Here is a 7,845-nt window from a genome sequence, read left to right on the forward strand (position 1 = left end):
GGAAATCCCTTTCTGAGGCTTCTCTAGCATCAGACTTTGCTGTAACTTCACAGTGCCAATACTCACCAGTTATATAATCTTGAGTATGCTTAGACCTATATGGTACCTGATTATTAACTTGTTTATATGTAAAATAAGGCCAAGAACTACTTGGCATAACTACTAGGAGCACCAAAGAAAATATGTAAAAGAACCCAGCACCATGTCTGGTACATCCTTGATACACAGAAGGAACTCAAAAACTATAAACTGAAAAGAATCAAATACTACGGCCTTATTAGGAAAAAGATTCTATGTGTCAACAATTCTGTTTTTGAGTACCGGCTACAATAGGACTTCTCTAAGGTGACCACCCAGGGAACTGTAACAAACTGGACAATATAAAAAACTAGGCTTACTGCACTGATATGTACATGTGGTGCATGTCTGATCTGTGAAAATTAGGTTAGCTTAAAGAGGTAATCACTGTAGGGAGGTGGTCAACTATGGAGGTTCTATCATATTTGCTAAACATTATGATATGATTTCTTTCTCTTATGCATAAGAGGGAGAGATACAAAGATGAATGAAGAGATCATCTCTACCTTTAATGAACGCTGCTTTGGCATGTACAGTCAGGAGAATATAGAGCCACGTTGTTCTTTATGTATGTCTAATACAGAACTGAATGTTAATTAGAGATACAGTCCATATGCTGTGTGAGTTCAGAGGACGGAAGAAATAATTTTCCTTTGGGAAATCAAGGAAACCTTTGAGCTGGATCTATTTAAAAATGCGTATTGTTTCCACAGATGAAAAAGATCTGAAAAGAACATTCCAGGCTAAGTGAGGCCAGGAGGCTGAAATATGTGAGTGAGTGTCTGAAAGTCAGCAAAGGGTCTGGGGTGGCTGGCCTCTGACTGCACCAGGAGGGCTGAGATGTGAGTTTGCGGGCCTCTGCTGAGAATCCACTAAGGAAGACTTTGCTAAGGATTTGAATCTTTAACCTAAAAATTGCTAGGGGCTTGTGAAAGTTGGAAGGTTGAGAGATGAGCTCCAGTTGGAGATTTTGGTTCACTGATCCTGGTGCTGGAATGGGAGTGCGCTGATGATGTCCAGGTAGGAGATGGTTCTCCATCCTACTCTGGGTCATGGCAGAGGCCTTGGACACATAATGAAGAGAGCTCAGAAAATTCTCTTGAGCCCTGATTCCTTCCTTCAATCCAGGTTTGGCGTCTGGCTGCTGTCCTCTTGCATTGCACCTGGAATCTGTTTCTCTGCCAGGTCAGTCTAGAGTGCTGGATTTTTAGATTTTCTACTTAGTTTTGCATTTTGGTTTCCTCTCTGGAAAGTGTTTCAGATTGCCCTTCACCCGCTCCCAGCCCAGCCTAAGTTTCCTATAACCTTTATTGTGGGAGAACTCAGATTCTCTTTATCCAATAGCAGAGTTTGGGTACGTTTATGCTCTTGGCCTGGGGTCTTTCACCCATTTGGAGCCTGGAGGTAGGAGGGCCTATGGAGTGGATACTGCCATAGTCCAGGCTTGAGATGACAAAGGCTGGGACCAGGTCCTTTCTCAGGGTTGAGGGTTGCGGGGAGGGAGAGCTGCTTGAAAGAGACACCATGATGTTAGAACTGGCAGGGCTGTAAATTGCTTATGACTTTTAATTATGGACCCAGCTTATCTTCCTGAACCTCTAGTATTCTGACTCACAGCTTGTTTTCATTTATTTATGGCCTGAAGTCTTGGGAACTTTGCAATCTGAGTTATTAGGAGTGACGACCTGGGATGGGTTTTGGTAGGCTGATGACAAGCCATTATCTTAAATATTAACACTTTTATTTAAAAAGAGAAAATGTATTATTCCAACTCTGGATGTATTAGTTGAAGATTTGGAGAAGGAGAAAGGGTGCTGGGGAACATTCTGAGACTGTCCAAAATAGTTAATATGCATGGGGATTAGGACATAATTCTGGAAGGGAATACCCTCTAGATAATGCTGGCCTCTGGGTTCCCATGGGGACACCTCTGAGGTGAGCCCTCCTCTGAGAAGGTCCTTTAGATAAAAACTTGGGTTCATGTTGAAATCATCTGCAGATCTTTACAAAGCTACAAAGCCTGACTGTTGCCCCCAAGTAGCCCGATTCAAGTGGCATATAGTATAACTTGGGACTTAGAAATTTTAGAATTTCTCAGGAGATTTATTATTATTTTTATTGAGGTATGATTGAACTGTTCATATTTAATGTATACACAGTATCTTGATGAGTTTGAGGATGAGTATATATCCCAGAAACCATCGTCATAAACAATGCCATAAACTTAACAACACCTCTACAAGTTTCCCCTTCCCCCTTTTTTGGTGATAAGAACATTTAGCATAAGATCTACCCTCTTATTTTTAAGTATGCAATTTTTTCAGTATACTTAAATAAAACCTAGTATTGTTAAGTGCAGTTATTATACTGTGCAGCAGCTCTCTAGAATGTACTCACCTTGCATAACTGAAACTCTGTACCTTTTGACCAACACCTCCTGATTCCCCTGAGAAGGGGCACTAAGAAAGAGACTTTAAGAGAGACAGGACAAGGGAGAGATGCTGAACAAGGAAGTCTAGAGGGCCCACAACAATGTGGGTCTGAGGTAACCTAGGTAACCAATGACCAATAGGAAGAGACAATGATGAATGATCCATAGAAAAGGGAAATAATTCCCAGAGGTGGAGAGAGATGAAAGAAAGGAGTTGCAACCAATTTCAAACTGAGAGGAAGAAGTATTTATACCTCTACACGGCCTTTGCTTCTCTCTCACCTTCTCTCCATCTCTATGTGGAAGTGCTCTAAGCTTTCCCTTTGTTCCCAAATAAAATTTCTCTTTGTTACAGTGAAACTTGTGCAGGTTACTTTTTTTTTTTTAACATCATCACCTAACTTATTTTTAAGACTAATAAATTTAAAATTTGTTTTTAGTTATTTTGAAATGTACCCTTGCATTATGCACATTAGGTGAGATCCCACCAACTGCCCTCCCTCCTCCCACCAATCGCTCTCCTCATTTCCCCCCTTCCCTCTCTTTTCTCACCTTGCTAGACTGTATCCATGTTTTATCATTCATAAGTGTGTGTTTATCTGTTGGTTTCATAATACTATTGAGTACATTGGATGCTTCTCCCTTCCCCAGTATATTGGATACTTTTTTTCCATTCTGGAGATACTTTGCTTAGAAGAAGGTGTTCCAACTCCACCAGGTAAACATAAAAGATGTAAAGTCTCCATCTTTTTTATGGCTGACTATTCCATGGTATACACATACTACAATCTGTTAATCCATTCGTGGTTGATGGGTGTTTGAGTTGCTTCCACAACTTGGCAATTATGAATTGGGCTATAATAAACATCCTGGTGCAAATGTCCTTATGATAAAATGATCTTTGTTCTTCTGGGTAGATATCTAGTAATGGAATTGCAGGATCAAATGGAATGTCAACTTTTGCTTACTATTACACTGCCTTTTGCTGCTCCCGTTTTATTTTCTGTTTCCGTTCAATTACCACCATGCCTCAGTTGAACTTTCTAGCACTGCTGAGTAATCAAACCAGGTCAACTGGGTTCAGGATACTGAGCCTCCTGTCCCCCAAATCCCTTTCCCCCGCAAACCCCTGGTAACTACCATTTTCTTCTTTCCTTCTAAGCATTTGACTTTTTCAGATTCCTAACATGAATGGGATTGTATCATATTTGTTCCTGTGTCTGGCTAATTTCATTAGCACTCCTACAGCTCATAGGTAACCCCCTCCCCAAGTAATCCAATTAAAAAATGGAGAAAAGACTGGATAAGTAATTCTTCCAAAGGAAACAGCTAAGTGGCTAACAGGTCTATGAAAAGATGCTCAACATTACTAATCATCTGGGAGACAAAAATCAAACCCACAGTGAAAGATCACTTCATGCATGATGAGATGGCTATGGTCAAGAAAACAATCAGGCCAGCACAGTGACTCACACTTATAATCTCATCACTTTGGGAGGCCAAGGCAGGAGGGTTGCTTGAGGCTAGGAGTTGGAGACCAGCCTGAGAAACATAGTGAAATCTTGTATTTACAAAAAAATAGAAAAATTAGTGAGGCATGATGGTGCATGCCAATAGCCAAAGCTACTCCCTAGGAGCCTGAGAGTCGGAAGGTGCAGTGAGATATGCTGGCACCACTGTACTCTAACCAAGGCAATAGAGTGAGACCCTGTCCCAGAAACAAAATAAGAAACATTGGCAAAGATGTGGGGAAAAGGAAACTCTTGTACACTGTTGATGGGAATATAAATTAGTATGATCTAGCAATCTCACTTCTGGGTATGTACACCCAAAAGAATCAAAACCAAGGTTGCAAAGAGACACCTGCATTCCCATGTTTGTTGCAACATTGTTTATAAAAGCATAGACATGGAAAAAATCTAAGTGTCCATTGATAGGTGAATGGATAAAGAAAATGTAGCATATATATACAATGGGATATTATTCAACCTTAAAAGAGAAGGAAATTCTGTATTTGATACCGCGTGAATGAACTTGGAGAACATTATGCTAAGTAAGTTCTAATGTGTAGCAAAGTTTAGGGACCTCTCAAGTAGAAAGTAGTAGATATGAGCATTGGATTTGCAGTGGTTCTCACTCTTGAATGTGGATCAGAATCTTGGCGGGGGGAGAGGTTGTTAAAAAACAGATGGCTGAGACTTACCTTCAGAGTGTCAGTAAGTCCACAGTGGGGTCTAAGAATTTGCATTCTGACCAGTTCCCAAGGGATGCTGATGGGCACGACCACAGGCTTAGAAGAGTTGGATCTGGCTTACCACTTATGAGGTATGTGACCCTGAGTTGGCTACCTGCTCTGTAAGTCACCCAATTTCTGCACTGATAACATGGGGGCAGCAGTGATGATTAACTCCTGGGTCACTGTGTGGGTGAAATGAGATGATATTTGCCAACTGCTTAGCACAGGGCCTGGGCTGCAGGAAATGTGCAACCCAAGGAGGACTTTATGAGTATGTTTCCTCTGCTGGGGTCTTGGCAGAATTTCCCTTGTATTCCATTGTGCTGGTTGGTTGAATAACATTAAAGTGAATTTGTGTTCCTGGAGTTGCCACTTTTAGGCTTTCTGAAATAGGAAAGCTGAGATAGTCTTATGAACTGCGGGTGCCCTGTGGGCCAGCAGGAAGGATCCACCCTGGAAGTATCAATGCGTGTTGAATGGCCATTGTCAGTCTTGCTCTTCGGCCTCGTATGGGTGGTAGGGGCTGTGATTGAGGACCCCTCTCCTGCCCAGATTCTGAGTTATTTTCATATTGTCCCATGCTACATTCCAGACACAATTTGGGGCAGTGAGTTGTGATTGTTTTGCTATCACCATGGAAACCAAAGTGCTTCAGGGATTTTTAGGGGAGAAGACCCTAAAAAAACAGTCCTGGAGACCTCAAAACAGGTCCCCGAAGGGGGTAGATTTCCATACTGTATTTTTCTCATTCAATTTGCTCAGTCTCCGGTGTGTATATTTGCCTCCCCTCCCCCATTCTGCTGGAGAGGGAAGTGAGTGTCAGTGCATGTCCCTGCAGGGCGTAGATCCCCTCATCAGGACAGAAGGGATGCCCCTGACAGCTTGAGGAGCCCCCACTGTAGAGCTTGACAGAACTGCTGCCCGCCTCTTTCTGGGCACACATGGACCGAAAAATACATCAATGTATTTTGTTTCTTGATGTCCTTACTAGACCACATCCCATGGGTTTTGGGGACATTTAAAAGTTCTTTTCTAAAAAGAACAGTTCTGATTTAGCTAATCTTTATGACTTCCATGGTTTGAGGGCAAAGTGCTTGTGTTTCCACTTTCTAGTTTGGGGAACCCAGGATGTGTGGAGGAGGGGCATTTAGGGACTGAAACAGAAGGAGGACACGGTCCAGTTTGCTCCATTTCAAGATCTGTTTGGCTGAGGAGCAGTTCTGCATATGTCCAGGGACTCCAGGGTCTCCTGAGAGCCTGGGTTTGGTTTTGTTCTCACTGGGCTAAAGAACCAAATGAGAGAGTGGAAGGACGGAAAGGACCACGGGAGGTTGTTTTATCCAAATCATTTGTAGATAGGCACTCAGGCCTAGGGAAGGGAGGGGACTTGGCCAAAATCACAGAAACCCAGTCCCCTGCCAGCCTTCCTCACCTGTGCTCCTCCCCGTCTTTCTCAACACAACTTTGTCATTTACCTATATGCTGTCTGGTTTGTATCTCCTGTTCTTTTAGAAATTAACCTGGTGTCTCTGTTGTGATTGATGCTAACCCTCTCCTGTAAAGGAGGTGTGCAGTATGATTCAGATCAACTCATAACAGGGGGTCCACACAAGCAACTCTATAGGTGCCATATATAGAACTGTCAGTGCAGGTATTGTGCTAGCTGTTTTAAGCAGCTGTAGAGCATTTACACCTCATAGCTCATGGAAGAAGTTATTAGCAACCCCAATGCACAGATCAGAGAAGTAAAGCAACCTGCCTAGGGTCACACACCAGGTGCTTGGCAGAGTGAAGTCGATTTACCATCAACATTCTTCAACTGTTATGCTGTATCACTGTCTGCCGTTGCAGGCTATGGAAGATTCTAATGCAGAGGAAGCAGCAAGCCACACAAAGAAAGATTGCCACCCGGTTTTCTGGAAAAATATAGCTATTCAGAAAAAAGCCTAGATGCCATCATAGCTAAGGCTGTCACATAACTAACACTGATGCAAAAAAGTAAAAAAGAAAATCTAGTTGAGTGTAGTATTTTGAATTTGAAATAAGTGGGTGTTAGAATTTTTCACGGTTGATACACTTAGTCAGTGGGCTGAAGTTGTGGGTAACTTGTCAATGCCCCCATTTGCACAATGCCACCTGTGCTTTCTTCTTTTCTAGAGAGTATGACAGAAAGGAGAGATGAAAGTTATTTTTAATTTGGCCACTGAACAAACATCCCAGTTTCCCTTCCAGCAGCTAAGCCTATATGTTTTCTCGACAGGGTATTAATTACCTGGCTCAGGGAATGGCCAGGCAGGCTGTTCTGGCAGCTCTGACTGCTCTGCTGGCCCCATATGCAATTGCTCCTGGACCCAGCAGGACGCAGAGACTTCAGCAGGGAGCATCCTCCCTCTCAATAAACTCAGACATGGGTACCCGGGTAACTTGTTAAACACATTTATTGATTTCTTGACAGTAACCAAACACAGTGAGTGACCATTATAAACAAGAAAAGAAAGGCATTCGTTTGTACTTTGTGAAATCTGGCTGCACCTGGAGAGAAAAGACACCCCTTTTCCCAGGAATTTACAAGGCAAAGTGCATTCCTTCATGGGAGCATCACAGGGGGGATGGCAGTTTTGAAACACAAGAGATCTGTCGCCTCTTGTCTCAGGCTGAAGCTCACTTCTTGTGAATGATCGAGCCATGGAGTGGAATTTAAGTTATACTTGCTTAGCAAATGCATTCCTGATTGCCACAAACTCAGTAAAACAAAACAAAAACCTGGCGGCAGATGAACAAACCATATAGATGAAGGAACAAGTGAAATCAAAGAATGCAATTGCATGGAGCTAGGGCTTAGCCTGTAAGGAAGGAGAATAGACCAAAGCCAGAAAAATGAAATTAAGTTGTTAAACACATTTATTGAGCTGTTAACAATAACCAAACACAATGTATGACCTTTGGAAAACAAGAAACAGCAAATGGATCAATTCTGATCTTGGCAAATCCTACTACAGATATGTGACAAAGAGGGAAATAATTCCATTTCTTTATAGTCTGCGGTGATATATATATACAATGTGTAGCTCTTCAATGTCGGTCCTTTTTTTTTTTTTTT

Source organism: Otolemur garnettii, unplaced genomic scaffold, assembly GCF_000181295.1.
Source record: "Otolemur garnettii isolate 467f Iridium unplaced genomic scaffold, OtoGar3 scaffold00162, whole genome shotgun sequence".
Lineage (NCBI taxonomy): Eukaryota > Metazoa > Chordata > Mammalia > Primates > Galagidae > Otolemur > Otolemur garnettii.